We start from the raw sequence: 18,988 nt of genomic DNA on the forward strand, positions 1-18,988 counted from the left end.
TGTACCAAGCAGGAGAAGGAGGGGATGTAAGACATGCCGGGAAAAGTGAGTGGGATCTAGGTTTTGCATCGTTCGCTGAATTACTGGCAGGTCTTTTGTAACATCTGTTAAAAATAAAACAAACATTCATTTCCATTTCTCGCTGCCTGAGATGGCTCCTGCAAAAAAATTTCAACCTGTCCAGGAATTTGTCTTGAAAGTTGCCCTCCCTCTCCTCACGCCTCCTCTTCTCCAGGGGAGATTTCCTTCCTGGACTTCCCAGGGGCTCCATTAGCCCCACATTAAAGCCTTTCTACTTTGCTCTAAAACTCTCCATCGGAGTAAAAGGAATTCTAATAAACCACTGGGAAGACTCTGCTATTCACTCTTTCCATGGAAACACGGCGCTGCCTCGGAGCAGAGCTCCTCTCGATGGAGCCTGGGTCACGGCAGGAGGAGACCAAGGAGGGATGCAGAGATGGTTTCCATTATAAGAGACCTTTTGAGAGAAATAATCGCTGCTCTCCCACCAAGGGAAGCCTCTGAGATGTCAGGGGGCCTCGGCACGGCACGGGAGCGGGGCCGGCCTCGGAGGGGGTGGTGGTGGGAAGTGGGATGTGCTGGGCGCTGAGAAACTCATTAAAACATCTGATTAGTGGAAATTAAGGCACCCAGGACTGACTCCTTCCTCCCACTGGGAGGGATGAGTCCAGGAGAGTGGATGAACCCTTTCAGGAAGAGGCAACACAAAGGGATCAAGGCTGGGGACGTGGGTACAGGGAGGGCATGAGGTCACAGGAGGACAGTGGTGCCTCCACGCCCAAGGCTGTGCTGGATGGACCAAACATCACACCACGAAAATACATTTTGCAAGGCCAAAAAAAAGTCTGTTTGCTCTGGGAGGGGATTTCTGGCTGTTCCCTGGGTTCCCAGACGGGAGCTGGACGAGGAGGTCAGTGGATGGATCCCTACCTAAAGCCACTGTGATATAATTAATTTCCAGCCTCCTCGCAGGCACAGTCATCCCGAGTGTTGCTGTTCTGACACCGTGCTGCAAGATGAAGGATTTTATTATTATTATTTTTTTTAGGCGTGAGGAAGCTCGTTAGAAATAGCCCGAAGGGCAAAGTTAGGAAATGAAAATCCATCGGATCCGCTCGGAGCTGATGCACGGAGCTTGATGAGAGCTGGGGCAGGGCTGCTGCTCCCTGCCTGCCAGGAGCCACCACACGTGTGGGGTGTGTGGCACACGGGCCAGGGGAAGGAAACAATCCATTGGGATGGTTGGGAGTGGGGTTGGGGGAAAATCCGCCAGGAAGAGGGATGAAAGAAGGATGAATGAGGAAGAGCCAGCTTAGAGCATCCTGTGTAGCTTCTGGGGAGGTCCTTGGACCCCAGGTTGGTCACTCATGTCAGGGCTGGATGAAAAGGGAGGCTGGTGGGGAAAAGCTCAGTTTTCTCAGGGTGCCTTATCATTTAGGTCAGGGCTTTGAGACACCCAGGGAGCCAAGGGAGCCAGAGTGCCTTTGTTTTAGCAGCTCCAGAAATAACATTGCTATGAGTCATTATTTTTTAGCTTCTCTTGGGCAGGAGGTGTGGGGTTACATCCAGGGAAGCCTCCGACTTTGATCAGCAAGGTGAGCCCTGCTGTCATGGCAGGGAAGTTGGGAAGAAGCTTTTTGATGCTGATCATGCTGTTTTGTGGTAGCTCAGGGTGAGATCTGCTCCAGGATGCTCTGGATCTGGATTTTATCAAGGGGATGGAAACTTTTCCATCTGCACAACTGAGCAGCAGCATCCTGTATGAGCTTGGAGGTTTTAATGAGTAAAGTTAATTGGTGTTATAGGTGGTGGTCTCCCACCCAGGCAGTGGTTGGGCTTAGATAGACATGACCGTGTCATGCAAACAGAGGTGATGTGGGTGTTGACACCTCAGAAATGCTGAGGAGTCATGAAATCAGCCTTTTTGAACCCGTAAATCGTAGGCGCAGAACTGTAAATGTTCCTGAAAAATAACAGTGTTTAATAACCAAAGTGTTTGGTGGTGATTTAATTTGCATATGGGGCTCTCTGGGGCTTGCGGTTTCAACCTTTCTCCCCACCACGGTGAGGTCAGGGTTGGAGGACAGCAGGGCTGAAGTCTTCCTGAAAATCACAGGACTCCTGGAGTCGGGGATTTCAAACATGCATGGACAGACCAGATTGTTGAATTTACTGGATTGTAGTGTAAAAATAACAAATCCTTTAGTCTCTGTCAATCCCAGAGGAGAAGCTGGGGGTGACGTCCTTTGGATCCATCCCACCTTGGCTTTACAAGGGTGGCAGTCACAGCTGGTGATGCCAAACAGTGCCAGGCCATTTCCCGTGTGAAGGGCAGGGCAGATTGGTGATTACAGGAATAACACCGAGTCCCTGGAGAGCCACGAGGTCTCTGCTTGATTTACCACCCTGCAGAGAGGCATGTGTGAAGCTGGGAGCATATTGTGGTGTGTTACCTACAAACAGCCAGGCTGGGTCTGCGATGGGGATGGGGATGAGGATGAGGATGGAGGAAGTAAAAAGACAGGGGAGATGAGAACAAGCAGTCTGCTTTTGCAGGTGCTGTGCCCCCTTATGAGGTTTGGTCTGGTTTGCAGCTTGATGCCTCCTATCTCGAGTAATTAACAGGGAAAAGAGAGGGCCTGGTTATCCATCCTTCAAGAGCAAGGGGTTGAATTGAAAGGCAGCGCCTTGGAAGTGGATCAAATAGCTCTCCAGCCCCCCGCGTACGGCTCGCAAACTTGCTGCCGTGCTGCGTTATCAAGGTGAACAGCTTTAGTTCAATTAACGAGAGGCTCGGAGCGGACTCGTGGGAGGAGGCAGGGCTGGGCTTTTGCTCCCTTCGGGCATCAGCCTGGGCTCGGAGCAGCGATCCCGGCACCAGCCGGTGTGCCAGGATGCACAGCTCTGCTCCCCCCTCCTCGCCTCTGCGACGGGTTTTATTTGGAAAAAAAAAATAATAAATCAGTGTGTGCGTGGAAGGGTTGCTCTTTGTTACCACCTCCCTTCCTCCCCCCGCTAATAATAAAGCTCCCCAAAATCAATCGCTCGCAGCGATGAGTTGCCATCAGCTCACCGTGCACCTAAATCCCCGCAGATGATGGTGCTGCGAGCCCGCACGCCTGGATTTTTTTCCCTGCCGGTCGCTGCCTGGGCTGCAGCTGGCTCCGGCACGCAGAAAGCTGCAGGTGTGATTTGTTCATTTGCCTCCACCTCCCCCCTTTTCCTCCCCCCGTGCTGCCTCCCTCCTGCTCTGCTTCCCTGCCGAGCCCACCTCGCTCATCCCACCCAGCTCATCGCCAGACCCGCATCCCACCCCGCATCTCCGGCATCTCCCCGGTGCAGGGCTGGGGCTGGACAGAGTGTGTGTGTGCGTGGAGAGGAGGGGAGGGGGGTTAATCTGATCCTACGAGGTTGGAAAAGGAAAAGAAAAAAAAAAAAAATCAAAACTCTAAAGAAGGCAGCTCCTCCTTTTCCCTCTCCCCCGCTCCAGAGGATTAAGGCTACAAAAAAAAAAAAAAAAAAAGAGAGAGAGAAAAAAAATGTCTGCAGCTTTCTGTTGACCCTGCATGATGGCATTTTTGCGCTCTGTGTGCTGCCTCTGCTGATTGCTATTCCTGGCACAAACACACACACGCTCACACACACACACACACAGCACTGCTCACACGGGCACGGCGAGCCCACTCCAAAATCCCAAAAAAAAAAAAAGAAATTAAAAAAAACAAAAACCCAACCCAAACCGGTGCCGCTCGGTGTCCCTGGCCACCCTGGTCTCTGTCGGGAGAGCTGCCAGCTCGCCCTCTCCTCCACCCCACTTCTCACCTCGGTCCCCAGCTCCAGCGAGCACTTTCTGCCGGAGCCGCCCGCAGCCAGAGCCCTCCACCACTCCTACCGCTGGCATTACATTTTCAGGCTGGATGCTATAGGGCCGTTTCTAATTACCTTATATCCCCTAGTGGTCTATGAATAATGGTTAGTGAAGGAGCTCAGAAGGGCTGCTGAGAAGGGAAGCAAAAAAAAAAAAAAAAAAAAAAAAAAAGGGAGAATTGTGCTATTTCTCACATTTTTTTTTCTAAGGATCTAATCTGGCTACTGTGCTCTGGAAGAGGAGGAGAGCGAGCCAGCAGGAGAGAGAGAAGAGAGCGAGGACCATCGCAGGTATTGTTGCAAGCTACATCTTTGTGCTTTTTTTTTTCCTTTTTTTTTTTCCTTTTTTTTTTTTTTTTTTCCTGAAGCCGCAGCAGAATTGGAAGCTGGGGGGGACGCGAGGGGGGGTGGTGGGTGAGGGTGTGCGGACAGAGCTTTTTCCGGATTTATTTTTCTCTTGTGCAACTCGTGTGCTGCTGCGATTGAATGGATGCACGGCGCCGGCATCGCGGAGTTTTGGGAGGGAGGGGGGATTATACGTGTGTGTGTTGTGTGTTGTGTGTGTGTCCTATTTGCAGCAGCAACGGAGGAGCCGGGGGGCGTGTGTGGGGGGGTTGTTTTGCTTTTCTGGAAGTAATAAAGAAATTTGCAACCGGTCCAAAACCCCTCCTGACTTGCCGATTGATGGGTGTCTGAACAAAGATACAGCTGAGACTTGGAAATGTTTGTGTGTGGAAGGGATGGATTTTCCTTTTGCTTGTCCTGACTCCCTACTTTTTGCAAAGTTAAAAATAATAACGGGCACGGGGCTGCGAAAGCCTCTGCAGAGGGAAGTCTTCCTGGGGAGGCTGATTTAATTGAGGAGTTATGGATGTGCATGGTTTTATACTTCCAAAAGTTGCGGCGGTGCCGCGGGCGGGCGCCTGGCTCTCCTTGCCGTTGTCTGCACGTGAGAACGCTGACTTGATGGATTTTCTTTCTTTTATTCGGTGGCTGGCGGGGCAGGAAAAAATGGATCTAGCAGATAACCCAAGGAATCGTGGGGTTTGCACATCTGGCTGCGCCTTTGGAAAGCCCCTCGGTGGGACTTTCACCTCCCGCTCCCTTTCTCCCACGGCAAATTTTGCCTCCAAATCCTCCGCTGACATTAATAAACAAACAAACCAGGGAATAGCTGCGGAGCCCGGTGAGGGGGCTCGGAGCGCTGCCCGGGGGTGGGGGAACCGTGTGCTTTTGTTTTAAATAACGAAACGGCGATGATTGAAAACATATGAATAGGATGCAATGCAGAGCGGGTGTGTTACGGGGTTTAGCGGGGGGGAAGAGCTGGAAAACTGCTTATACGACAGAAGCAGAGCTTGAATGAGTGTGGTGAGATGAAAGGAGAGGGGTCCGTCCCTCGCCCGGCTGCGAGGGGGGGCCATTCCCAAAGGCACAGGAATGATCTTGGGGTGGGGAAAAAAAAAAAAAATCCCACATTAAAAAAAAATTCTGACAAACCTGAAATATGTGATTATATCCCATCCAACTTTGCCGGTTGCGGCGTTAATGGAGCTAATTGTCCTCAAAAATAATAAAACCAGGGGGAAATATGAAATATGCTTGTGTGTACAGGGAGGAGATGTATGGGGAGTAGAAACAGGTCCCAAAACCCCACCGGCCCCCCTCAAAAAAAGCAGCGCCAAGGTGGGGGATATCCAAACGTGGCCGGATTGTGTTTATTTGGGCGGAAATAAAGATGGAGCGACTGCCCTGGGGAAGGCTGTAATCCCCCAGGGAAGGGCTCGAAACCGTGCCGGTGCTGCCCTTCTCTGCCTGCCCTGCCTGGCCCTGCTTTTGTGTTTGTTTGCTTCTGAGGAGGGGGCAGAAGGGAGCTGGGGGGGCCACGAAGGCGGGGAGAAGCCGTGAGGGCGGAGAGCCGATTTAAATTGGACTTAATGGATTCCCAGGGCAGCTCTTTTAGATGAAAGTCAAAATAAGAGCCAAAGTGAATCTCAGCAGACCTGTCTGTTGCATTAGAGATGCAGCCCTTCCTCTCCCTCCCTCCCTCCCTTTATTCTTTAAAAGAGAGGGGGGAAAAAAGTGTTATCCGTACGGAAGACAGCGTGGAGTTTCTCATTCCTATAATGCGAGCTCTAATTGAAGAACTTGCAGCCTCTTGGGAGAATCTTTACTGATCGCTGCTTTTGTTATTCATGCCGTGCTCTGTTTTCTTGGGATTTTTTTGGGGGGGCTGGTGGAAGTCTGGCTGTACAGGTGTGATGCTGTGTCCCCCCCAGGCTGGCTCTGTGGGCTGACTGCAGGTAGGACCCGCTGGTCCCCTCTCAGGGGGTCACACCGGGTTCCCCCGGGTAGGTTGTGCTGTGCTGGAGGAGGAGATGAGCAGCTGAAGCCCCCCGGGAGCTGTTGGGGTGAGATGCTGCAGCCTGGCTGCGGGTGGCTCTCGTCCTCACAGGACCCCCTGGGATGGATGGATGGATCCCTGTGGCACACTGGTGGCAAAGCAGGGCTTCTGCCTCCTGCCTGTGCTCACTGCGATGATTTTGGGGTGCTGTGGAGTGCCAGGAACCTGCTTGGTGCAGAGGGCACAGTGCAGCCCTGCTGTCACAGCTCTCCTGTCCCATGGGGGTCTGCGGTGTCACCTGGAGGGGACAGGTGTTGTGCCACAGCCACGTGGATGCTCTGCCCACCCAGGGTGAGGAGCAGGACACAACCACTGAGCTTGCAGGACTGTGCTGGGCGAGTTTCCCTCCTCTCCTGCCTTTTCTGTTGCTCGGGAATTCAGGGGTGCAGAGAGAGACTGGCGGATGGGGCTGTCCCCTGCAGAGGTCTCATCCCCCCCATTTCCTCTCCCATCCCCCTGGGTAACCAGAGGAGGTGGTGGCTGTCCCCAAGCCCTGTGTCCCTGCAGGGTCCCATGGTGATGCTGCCCATGGCAGTGGGCTGGTTTGATGCAGCCAGAAGCTCCTGGGAGGGGGGCATGTCCTTGTTGTCCCTGTGTCCCTTTCCCAGCCTTGGGCGCTCGTTTGAACTACACTTGAGCTCTGCATGGATGAAAACAAGAGCCACAAGCCCCAGGGCTGCTGTCAGTGGCATTTGGTGGCTGTGGGGTGAGTGTGGCTGGGGAGGAGGATGTGTGAGCAGGATGGGGCTCTGCCAGCCCATCGGCTTAGCAGGGAGGCAGAGCAGTTAACCTGGACATCTGATCTCCCCGGGAATTGTGTATTGACCCTGACAGCGATGCATCAGGAGCGACAGACTCTCCATCATCGATCCCTCTCCTCCCATCACCAGGTGTCGACACTGACAGTCGTGGAGCCAGCTTTAATTTCAGGCCTCTGGCTCCAGCACGTAACATTTAACCACGGTCCCAAGGTGCCACCAGGCTTTGCAAGCAAACACCTCCACAAGGAGGTGATTGTCCCCATTTTGTGACAGGGATGGCACTTGCTGTAGGGGACAGGGCTGGCAGGGAACCATCCCAGGACCATTGGGCAGGGTGATATTGCAGCCTTTGGTGGGGAATCCAGGGATCACCTGCAGTTCTTTGCTAGGAAAACCCTCTGATCTGGCACCCTTTGTGTTGTCAGTGTTGAACAGCAAAGGATTTGCCCAAGCTGGGGTGTCCCAGTCCTTTTGCAACCTCTTCTGGGTGACCTCATCTGGCCTGGATGTTTCTTGCCTTCCCCACCTCTAAAATGGCCACTGCCAAACCTGCTGGGTGGTCAGGTGTGTGTGTCACCCCACAGAGACCTGCAGGGGAGCTTTCTTGGGGGTGCCTTGATTTTGGGCAGGACGCCGGCACTGGAGAGGCTGGCACATCGCCTCTCCTCCTTCCCAGCATCTTGAGATTTCCGAGACGCACGCAGCCAAGCTGAGGCTGAAAAAGCTGCTTGTGGTTCAAGAGCATCTCCTCGATGGAGGAGAGAGGGAGGCTTTTCATTCCTCCCTTTCTTTTGGAGCTATCCAAGCTCCCCTCACCGATGCAGGAGCTCTTCCCGCTCCCCCCTGCAAGGGAACGTTAAAAGCCAGGGGCAGCGGATATCTTGACACCCCGTCAATCCGAGCCTTTTACAGCAGCAGTCTCTGAAGGCTGGCACTGCTGCACAGAAGAAAACAAGTGAGAAGAGGGGGGGAGGCGAGAGCAAGCCTTTGCAGCCGGCAATCGATAATTGTGGTGTCACTCACTGCCTTGGAAGTTCCCGCATCCCCACGGTCGCTGGTGGGGGGAGAAGGGGAGGGTGAGATGGGGCTGTGCCCTGCCAGCACCGGGCATGGGGCAGGGAGGATGGCAGAGGGCGAGAGCCCAGCCCCGAGCAGGAGCCTCCCGCTGCATTACTCACCACTTGATGTAGCTTGAACCTTTCAACTCCCTCCCCTTGGGGATGGAGCGGGCTGGGCAGAAGGTGTTGACGGAAAACGCTCTCCTTTCTTAGCTTTGAGGGTTTTTATTCCCCTTCTTTTATTTTTTTTTTCCCTTCTCACCTCTCTCTATGTGCATTTTGGGCTTTAATAATCCCCCAAAAATATGAAAAGAAACCCAAAAAACTCCCCAACCCAGCTCCCCCTCATGTGTGTCTCTGTCTTAGCAAAAGCCGAGGCAAGAGATCAAGGAATTCTTCCTTTTGTGCAGCTTTCAAGACCAAAGATGTGCCGGTGAAAAGGGGAGGCTCAGAGTACCAGGCACACACAAGTGTTAAAGGAGAGGCTTCCCTTTTGTCTCCAAGGCAATCAGCCGGTGAAGGGATCCACAAATTAATTAAAAATTGCTCTGTCTTGATTGAGTTATTCCTGCTCGCATCCCACCTGCCTATCAAAAGACTGGGAATGGCAGGAGGAGATTCCTATTTCTTTCCCAAACAGCTCAGACACGTACCACGGTCTGTCTCGCTTGCCTTTTATCCCAGGCAGCAAAGGAAATAAAAAAAAAGAAAGGGCTGGCGCGGTATCCAAAGAGATCTCTCCCGGAGGATGCGTCCCCTCTCCTGTGCTAACAAATGCTGCGGTATTTGGACGATTTGGAAGAAAAATGAGCAGATTTACGTGTCAGGCATGGGCCAAATTGTAGTTGTAACTCCATGAAGTTGATGGAGATCCATCGGAGATTAATTTGGCCCCAGGTCTGGCGCTTGCTCCGCAGGGAATAGGCTGGATCTCTGCCTTGGTTGAAACAAGAGGTATTCAAATGGGTTTGTTGTGGCTGTGCTATGCCCAAGTGGTAGAGCCGAGCAAAAATCCCAACTGGTTGTATCCCTGGTGCCAAAGCACCATAAATACACCTCGAGCTGTCAAGTCCTGCACAGTCTCTGCTGCATTTACCACTGAGAATGCTTTAAGGGGGTAGATTTATCTGTAGGGGCTGTACACAAGTCTCCCTGTGTGCTTTGCTTAGAGGCTTGAACTCCATCCCAGTGTCCTGATGGGGGAAGCCTTTCTCCCCTCCTCTTTATGGGATTTCCACCCAAACTGAGCCTGTGCTGAGGCTCAGCCTGAACCCCAGAGAGCCCAGCCCTCCTTCACTGGGCTCAGGCTCTGCTTTGGGGGGGCATCATCAGCCAGTGCCTCTGAGCAGGATTCAGGAGGGGTGGTTTGCTGCTTTGCAGTCAGACCTTGCTTCCTCTGCTTTATTGTCATCTCCGCTCTTAGTCACCGCTCGATGCCTCACCAGAGGACACTGCTCCTGCTGCATTTATGGCAGCCACTAAAATTGGCTGCTCCAACAGGGAGGGACACTGAGCATCAAGGAGGCTCTGCCCAGCTCCCTTGTGGTCCTTGGCATCGTGTGGGGAGCGCAGGGGAGCTGCAGGGCAGGTCGGTCACCAAATGGGTCCCCCGTGCTGAGGATGGAGCTCCAGCTCTGCTGGGTCCCTCCAGCTGATGCACGAGGGAATACAGGAGCAGTGCTGGGAAGGAGCAGCAGTGGCCACGTTCTCAGGTGGAGATGGCTGGCGTGTAAATGAAAATGAGATGCTCGATAAAGTAGGAAAGCATAATTAAAAACGTTCACGGCTGCTGGCTCGCAAAGCGTGGGCACTCAGTGATCCAGCGAGGCACAGCCGTCCCCCCCTCCCCAAACCCCACGGCTCCCAGCTCTCCTCGTCCTGTAATAGCGTGTCCTTCACATGCCTGTCTCTGCATGATCTATAGAACAGGGCTGGCCTCTCATACCACTGCCTTCCACCAGGCCGGTGACTGGATTCTCCAGAGGAGACTCTAGTCCTATCATAGCATGTCCTTCACCGTGACTGCTGCTGCACAGAGACACGGCAGCACGGGGCTCTAATACCTTGTAATTCACTGTGACTGCTGTGGCAGGACCTGCACCGTGCTGTGCTGCCGCAGCCCTTCAGACCCCTCGGCTTTTGCGTCTGCTCTTGGGCTTCAGAGTGGGAGGGGATGTGGTGGGGGGACCTTGGAGGTGTCCCGGGCTTGGAGCCTGGTCCCTGGCTCCTGCTGGGCATGGGAAGATGCTGAGTATCCCCTGGACACGGTCCCATCCTGCCTCCTGGGTGGTTTAAAGGAGGGGGAGCTGGGGGCCAAACCCTGCCTTGGCAGGGGAGGAATCCCTGTGAATGTGCCAGGGTGAGAGATGGCCCTTGGATGCAGGGAAAGCATCCTTCCTCTGGGTGGTTTGGGCATCATAATAAATGTCAATATCTCTGTGCACACAAAGGAGAAGGGGACATTTGGCTACTGAGCGTGTTTGTTCCAGGAGCTGATTTACTTTGAAGACTTAAAGGGTTCTCTGATGCTTCTCTCTTTGCTGGTTAACCCTGTTCCTTTGCCAGTTGAATAGAAATGCAGCTGCCATCTATAAAGCCCTTCTGGAGGCTGTTCCATGGATGTTGCCACACTGCTCCCAGTGCTGTGCTGGACACTGCTCCCTGTTCCATTGATCTGGTTTGGCTCCTCCATGGGCAGGAGGCAGCTTCAGCTTTTGCTGCCCTGGTAAAGTGAGGGTCCCTGTGAGGGGTGAGGGTTTTCCAGCCAAGTGATGGAGACCCCAGTGCTCACAGCATCCCCTTGGAGCCCTGCTGTGCATGGAACAGGGTGGGTGACCATGGCTCAGCCAGGAACCGAATTTGGAGTTGTGGCTTTCTGTTGCTGGGTTTTCTTTGGAGAGGAGGCATTGGAAAGCCTGGAGGCTGGAGCCTGTAAGAAGAGTGAGGATGTTTTCTCCCAGGATGGGAGAAGAGCATGTTTGGTGGTGAGATGGATGAGGGATCAAATTTTGGGAGCTAGTGCTTCCCTGCAGCATGATGCTTGGCTTATTTTCCAAAAAACAGGAGTTGGCATCTCCTCTTTTGCTTCCAAACAAATCATCAGTGTTGTTGCTGCTCCTGCTTGGACTGAGGAAGGAGGAATTTGGCCCAGTGGCTTTTTTTTCCTCCTGCTTCCCCCAGCAGCCTGGTCTACAGATCTGCAAACAGCTGTAAGGAGAGCAGAGATCATTAGCTGGCAGGATCAGATGAGATAGTTTCTTAAAAGGATTGTCTGATTTCTCTATTGATCAGCCTGATTTAAAAGGGGGAGTTGGGTCAGAGGGCATAAATTATCATTGAAGGAGGGGTGAAGGCCTCAAAGGCTGTGCTGCACTTAGCTGCAGTGCTGAGGAATGTGTCTCTCGGCGGGGACGTGCAGAGCTCAGCGCCGTGGCTGCCGGCCAAGCTGGGTCTCCTCTACGCTGAACTGGGAACCGAGTCAAGGGAAGTGCATTCAAACTTGGGTAAAGAGCCTCTCCCTCTTCGCCAAACTGGTCCCTGCAGCCCCCACTGTTTGGGGTCAGAGGGGGAAGGGTGGCCCTGGCTGAGTTTTGGGGTGCAGCAATGGGTTGGGGTCCTGCTGGCTCTGAGCTCCCTCCCTCCCCAGAGAGAGGATGCTCTCACCCTGCAGAGATCTGCGACCTCTCCCTGGCTTTCCCCAGGCTCCCTGTGTGGTCTCCAGCAAGATGTTGATCCACGGGAGGTTTCTGCCTCCCTGGCTGTAAAATGAAGCTAATCTGCAACCTGAGGTTGCTGCTTTCCCCGTTCTTGTGATCGCTGCCCAGGGCTCCTGCATCTCCTGCCACTGGAGTCACGGGATTTGCAGGCTTTGCAGTGGCCCCCCCAGCTCTGGGTTATGGGAAGAGGAGTGGGAAAACATCCAGGGAAAATAAGACACCATCCAGATTGATGGCAGAAGGTCTGGTTTTGGGGACATAGCAAATCTTCCACACCAGCTTGCTCTGCTGCAGCGTGGATTCTTGTTCATTCTTCCGTCATTTTCATCCATCCTCATGATGGAGGAACCTTTTGTGCCTAGGTCAGTGTCCCATCTCTACTTTCTCCCACGTTTTGCATCTCCCACAGCTCTCTAGGACAGGACAGTGGGGATCTGCAGTGGGATTGTGTCACTGTGACAGGGTTGTGTCACCCCAACAGGAGCTGGAGCCAGGACAGGGAAAGTTTCAGGAACGCTTGTGAGGTGCCAAACCATCCTCTGACTGGGGTTTGTGCCCTTTCCAACCCCAGTGGAGCTTGTTCCTCTAATTTCTGGCTATGCTAAAATAAAAGGGTGCTAAAATAGAAGTGTGATTTCTGGAGCTGTGGGCAGGTCTGAGGTGCCCTGGTGAGCGCTGGGCTGGAGTAGTGCCATGGGGGAGGCTGGCACAGCCACACTGCTGTGTCCCCAGGCTGGGGACATGTCCTGAAACTGGGTCCATCTGCCCTTTCCCAATGCTGTTCCACACACCAGAGGTGCAGCCAAGGCTGCTGCCTGCCCCAGTGCTGCCCATCCTCTAGTTCCTGCCCTCCTGCATAGAATCTTTGAATCACAGAGTCATTAAGCTTGGGAAACCCCTCTAAAACCATCAAGTCCAACCATTAACCCAACACTGCCAAGCCCACCACTGAACCATGTCCCCAGGTGCCACATCCACACATTTTTTGAATATTTCCAGGATGGATGAACACTCCACTGATACCCTGGACAGCCTGTTCTGGTACCTGACCACCTTTTTGGTGATGACATTTTTCCTAATATCCAACTTCAACTGCCCCTGGCTCAACTTGAGGCCATTTCCCCTTGTCCTATCGCTTTTCACCTGGAGCAGAACCTGGCTCCCACCTGGCTGCACTTTTCTGTCAGGGAATTATGGAGAATGAGAAGTTTTCCCCTGAGCCTCTTTTTCTCCAGGCTGAACCTCCAGCTCCCTCAGCCACTCCTTGTGCTCCAGATCCTTCCCCAGCTCCGTTGCCTTTTTCTGGACACCCTCCAGCACTTCAGCATCTCCCTTGGAGTGAGGGGACCATCCCCACGTGCCCCATCCCTGTGCACGGTGGCTGCTGGGGACAGCAGCGTGGTGGTTCCCCATGACGTGTGGCTTGGAAGGAGATGAGCCAAGTCATTATCACGGATCACTTCTGCCAGGTGGAGAGCAGGGGACCTGCATCCCGGCCCAGGGCACGGCTGGGAGCGGGCAGAGGCTTCAAAGGCTGAGCCAGGGCAGCAGGGGCTCGCAGCAGCCCCACTCCCACCAAGGAAGAGAGCATCTCTTCCAAGCATCCTCCCGGCACTGCTGCGGGAGCAGCCACCAGCGTGCGGCAGCTGGGCCAGCATTATCCTGGAAATGTCAACCGAATGCCAGCCCGCCGGTGAGCGCCAGGACGTGGCGGGAGGCGGTGACTCGACTTGCCTGCATTGGCTACCATTTTAGAGGAAATGTGGAGCGGCGGGTAATTATTTCTCCTTCTTAATTGAAATTTCAGCCTCAGTGGTTCACGAGAGCGGGCGGGAGCAGGAGCACAGGCGAGCGTGGCACCAGCGCAGGGCTCGTTGTGGGATGAGGGGGAGCACGAGTGAGCTGAGCATGGGGGGTGGCAAAGCATCTCCCAGCTCATGCAGAGTCCAACACTCCAGGGAAGGAATTCCCATAGCCCACAGCATGCCCTGCTCACGGTAGCGAAATAAAACCAACCTCCAGAACGCCAAGATTTTAATTTTAATTTTTTTTTTTAGCGGGGAAGGACTTTATTGTTTCTTTATTCCCGTATTTCTGTTTTGCTTGGGATGAAGGGCCAATTAACTGGAATTAGGCGCTGCAGCCTGGCACCCCGCGTGGGCTCGGAGCAATCAGGTGTAGCGCAGCATGGCTGATGAGAGCCAATCAAGATGTATAAATGAGGTGTTGACATTCAAACAGCAGGTACCCGCGCCGCCCGGCCGCAGCCGCGCTTGCGCGCTGCCGAGCCCGCGACACCAATCCAGCCCAGCTCTGCTGTGGCTCCAGAGCGTTTGTGTTAGGGTTGTGATGGTGAGGGCAGTGGGTGTGAGGGAGAGCAGTGGGCATCCCTGCCAGGGTCTGTGTGCTGGTAGTCCCCATGCCCATGGTGATGCATCCCCTAGTCAAGGTCCTTAGCGCTGCAAAATATTGTTCCTTTGGGGAAACTGAGGCACAGGGTGAGATGGTGGACAAGGTGCATAATGCTGGGGGCTGGTTTCACCCTCAAAATATTGTATTTCCGTCATCAGGGTCAGTTTTATCCCTGAGTGGTGTTGGGGCACGTTTGTCCCCCCACTGTCTAGAGGCCATGGATGGGGACCTTGGTGTGACCACCACACTGGCAGGTGTCAGCACCCTCCAGCTGTTTGTCACCCTCAGCTCTTGGGTTTGCCATAGCTGCTGCTGCTGTGGGACACCTTGGGAGGTGGGGACCAGGGCCACCAGTGGCCGTGGCAGCACCGCTCAGGCCAGAGGAGCTCATTCATCCAGGCAGGAGAAAGCAGCTCCGTGGCGAACAACCTCATCAGCGTTTCCTGTCTCGCGATGGAGAAATCGCATGTGGTGAGAGCCTCTAAAAATAGGCTCGGCAAAACTTTTAACCACATTTGCAGATGTTAAAGGTAAAGCCAGAGCAGCCCTGGGGGAAGAAAACATCCCTGGCCGTGCATCCCTGGTGCTAACCCTCATCTCTGCCGGTGGCAGGGAGCTGGCTCTGAGGACAGGAGCCCCCAGATGGGCAGTGGGGCCGAGCCTCTGCCTCGTCACATCGCTCTCCTGTGTGTCCCCATTAAGTGTGTGGCAGCAGGACATTAGGAGCAGGAGCACGTACCAGCAGGCTCTGTCTAACAGCGCTGCCGCCTGACCCTGATTTGTAGCAGGGCTGAGCAGGGAGGTTTGCTGTAGTGTTACAGCTTTTCCTGTGGTAATAGCCGGCTGGGCAGCACTGCCAGTGGCACCTGGAGCCCGCAGTGGCACAGGGAACCCACGGCTGCTGGGATAGGAGGGGTGGGAAGGAGATGCTGTAGCTGGGTCATGGCACATTTGCTTGCCAGAGAGCTGAGGGGGCATGTGGGGACACGGTGTTGCTGCTGGAGTTGTGTCTCCACAGCTGGAGACAGAACCACAGCTGGATCTGCCTGTCCTTGTCCCCACCAGCCCAATGACTCCATGTCCAGTGGCTTGTCCTGCACACTGAGGTGGGTGCATTGCATGTCAGTGGTGCTGCTGTCTCCTTGCCTCCTGCCCCTGTGTCACATCACCAGGGCTGGAGTCATTTGGGGACAGTGGCCAGGGCTACCAGGTCCTCTCCCAGCCGAGGTGTCAGCTCCCTGATGGCACTCAGTTGTTTCATTTCCCCTGTCTGTGCCATGCCAAGGGTCACAAACCATCAGAGGGTGCCAGCCCTGTGCACACAGTGGCCACAGCAAGGTCCCTTTGGACCATCCCTGTGGGGATCTCTGTGTGGGGATGGATGTATCCCATTGCCATGCATCCCCAGGGAGTTGCAGAGGCAAAACTGATCTGGTAATGGAATGGGAATAAAAAACCTGGAGGGTTGAGGTGAGCCCCAAGGTTGCAAGGGGCATTCTGCTCACAAAAGATGGAAGAGGCAGCACTGCCTGCCAGCATCACTCTGTGCCGGCCCCACAGCCCCAAGTGGGACACAGCAAGAATCTTTAACCTCACAAACATGGAAGGTTGACTCGGACCATCAGAAAGATGAAAGAGACAGAGAGAGGGAAGGATTAAAGGGAAGGAATCCAGATTCCTTGTGTTGCCTTAGCTGCCTGCTGCATGATACCAACAACTTGGCACCTCTGGCATGCAGCTCGGTGCTGGGGCATGGGAGGGCACATGACTTTCTTCTCAGGAGGGAACTTCCCAGGAAGAATTTAATAGTTCCTGTTGATGTCATGTCTTGGGGAATCCATTGCTTCCTGTGTGCAATTGCCTGGCTTCACCTTCTGCCAGCAGCTGATGCATCACAGCTGCATTTGGGGTGACGGTTTGGGTTGTTGTCAGCCTTCACCTGCAACCTCACAGGGGGAAAACTGCCCCTCAGAGTTATTTTGCTAAGAAATCCAAACCAGCCTCAAACAAGTGCATGCTGCGAGGTGCCTCATGGTGGGACGTCTGGGATGCTGGGGACCAGCAGTGATCCCCAGGAATCTCCACTGGCCACATTAGGATTGGTGTTTTGGCAAAAGGCATCACCTTGCCAGCAGGAATAATAGCCAGGAGGGGGAGGGGGCCAGGGCAGGCAGACAAGCAAATCCGTTTTATCAGACGCCGCATATTTTATGAAAGCACATTTCAGCTCTTCAGCCTTGGAAAGCTTTTCATACCCTTTAATTTTCTAATAAAAAGGAATTACGTTTGCTGAAAAGCCAGTAACAAGATTCGCTGTCATTGTCTTTTGTACAGACCATAATTCCTGGCTTGGGCTCCTGCCTGCAGCCCCGTTGTGAGGTCCCAGGTGTGGGTCCAGAGTGCTGGCAGGGGGGCAGGGGAGAGCTTTGTTGGTTGGAGCTTGTGGCAGGTACCCAGAAATGATGGGGTGAAGGTGAACACCATGTTTGTCTGCCTCTTGTGATGCCTCTTGGTGCCCAACATAGATCCCTGAGGAAGCAACATCTGGTTTTGAGGAGGTTCTGAGTGTGCCAGGCAGGATGGCCTTTGAACCAAAAATCAGTTTAATTGCCTGATCATTGGCCTGGTAACCACGAGCTCGAGAGTGATGTGAGGTCCTGATGAGGCTGGTGGCTGGCAGACAGCTTTCCTGGTCTTTGATGTGGCTGGGACAGGTTGTGGTTACACGTGTTATCTTTGCTCAGGACAACGCGCTGGTGTCCCCTGGCCTGTGCTGGCCCTGCAGATGTGACTGGTGAAAGGTTCAGCTGGACAGCCAGGAATTCCCAGGTATCCCTCTTCAGTCTGCAGGATCAGGCATGCAAACGTGAGATCTCAGCAAGCCCAGGGCACTCCCAAAATCCAACCAACCACAGGCTCTGACAGCGGGCAAAGCATCTCTGGGTACCGGCACCAAGAACCACCAACTCCTGCCAGCCCCACGCAAACCCTGAGCGGTGTTTGCAGCATGGAGAGCCTCACAGGCTCACTCACACCCCACTTTCCTCCTGGAGCTGCAGCTCTGGGCTCCCGGCCGGCTGCCACGTGGCGCCGGAGCCGCGATGCCGCAGCCGCTGGCGCTCCGTCTCCTTCCGAGTTGCTCATTTGAAGTTTCAGCTCGCCGGCTGTTTTGGTGCAGGTGGGATGCAAAACCAGCCCACAAACACCAATAAATATCTTCTGTACTCTAGCCCCCTCCTCCAATTTTCGTTTTCATTCTTACTTCCCAGCTGGTTTTGGGGGGAAAAAGGGGTTTTCAAAGCTTTCCGTAAACGTGTGTAACAATAGGAAGCGTTGCCTTTTAGCCTGCGGCCGGCACAGTTTTAAATGAGGTCCCAGGTAGTCATGGTTACCTCTCCTCTTCAGTAAGAGATGACTTTTATTTCCTGCCTTTTGTATTTGCACATCTCAGATATACATTCTCCTAAACCATAATTGGTATTCACGGATAGACAGGAACGCAGGAGCGAGCTGCCACAAGAGGGGAAGAGCCAGATGGACGCAGGGGGTGTCAAGGTCTCCAAGCCCCCAAACATCAGGAAATCTTAATTTCAAGTCATTTTTCCTCCCCTGGCAAGGGCGGGGAGGCAGACCTGTCTCTCCACAGCCTCAGGGCTTGTCCTGATCCCACCTCCCTTGCAGCATCCTGGTTATTCTGATTGCTGCGCCAGAATTCGGGATTTACCCTCTGGTCCTGCAATCCTCTCCATCATCCTGCATCCCCCCCAAGCATCCCTTGATTGTGCTGAGCTGGGAAGGTGAAAAAGGAGCTGCCCTGTTCCCCTTGTCCTCAGGCAGAGTCCTGACCCCCCCCTCAGCACTTGGGGGGCCAAACCTTCACCCCTTGATGTTTGGAGGCACGAAGGGGAAGCAGAGCTGTGGGGCTGTGCGCTCGCCCGGGCAGCGGGCGCGGGAGGGAGAAGCGCTCGGCAATGATTGATGAAAGATCATAGCCTCATTCCACGGGATCATTGCTCAGAGTGTGGGCAAAGCTGCGAGTCCCAAGGGGACCATCGCCTGGATGCATGCGAGCCTGCGATTCAGGGCAGAGGGGATGCAAAGCCACATATTTTATGCCTTTTTTATTTTTTTTTTCTCTCTCTCTCTCTTTCTCTCTCTCTCTCTCTCTCTCTCTAAAGCACCAGGAAAACAAAAACCCAAGCTGTCTAATCAGAGACAAGCAGATTCCACCCACTTCCTTGGAAAACTTGCATTTGCTAGGAAATCATCTCGCTGCATTTACAGCAAGCAGAGTGCCCCAGCGGTAGCTCGTGCCTTTCTGGCAGGATGATAACCAGCGCTGAACAATTATTGCGCTGGAGCGGGAGCAGCAGACATATTGGCTTTTCTCAGCCAGCAGGAAAGAATTTGCAAAACTAAGCAGGCGACTGGAGCAGCTCGGATTTGCAGCGTTGGATGCGCGGTGCCGCGGATTCACAGCTCACCAGATTTGCTGGTGGCAGCATATCAGGGACTCGCACACCGCATGCACCTGGGCTCCTATTTACATGTTGGGTTTTTTTTTTTTTTTTCTTTGCAAGGGAAGGGCTTGTTTTTGCTGCCTGGAAAATGCGTCTGATTCCCAGCTTCCCCCGTGGATGCTCAGCCCCCCCAGGTGTGCGCTCGGATAGTGGGGAGAAGTTGTTTGCTTTTGTGGTTTTTCCTTTTTAATGAGAAAAATGTGTATTTGTCACTGAATTATAGAATGGT

The 18,988-nt window shown here is 53.8% G+C and overlaps 1 protein-coding gene across 7 annotated transcripts in view; it reads left to right on the forward strand.

The window, feature by feature from the left end:
* RAI1 (retinoic acid induced 1) overlaps positions 1-18,988 on the forward strand; it is a 73,003-nt gene that overhangs the window by 30,776 nt on the left and 23,239 nt on the right. For 5 of the 7 annotated variants that reach the window (XM_033074608.2, XM_033074610.2, XM_033074607.2 and 2 more), the window contains exon 2: positions 4,099-4,179. The gene's annotated coding sequence lies outside the window, so the exon portion shown is untranslated. Of the gene's footprint in view, positions 1-3,724; positions 3,994-4,030; positions 4,180-18,988 lie in introns of those variants that run through there. The other 2 variants (XM_033074606.2, XM_042779763.1) reach the window with 2 other exon arrangements.

This window comes from Catharus ustulatus, chromosome 16 (assembly GCF_009819885.2).
Source record: "Catharus ustulatus isolate bCatUst1 chromosome 16, bCatUst1.pri.v2, whole genome shotgun sequence".
Classification (NCBI taxonomy): domain Eukaryota; kingdom Metazoa; phylum Chordata; class Aves; order Passeriformes; family Turdidae; genus Catharus; species Catharus ustulatus.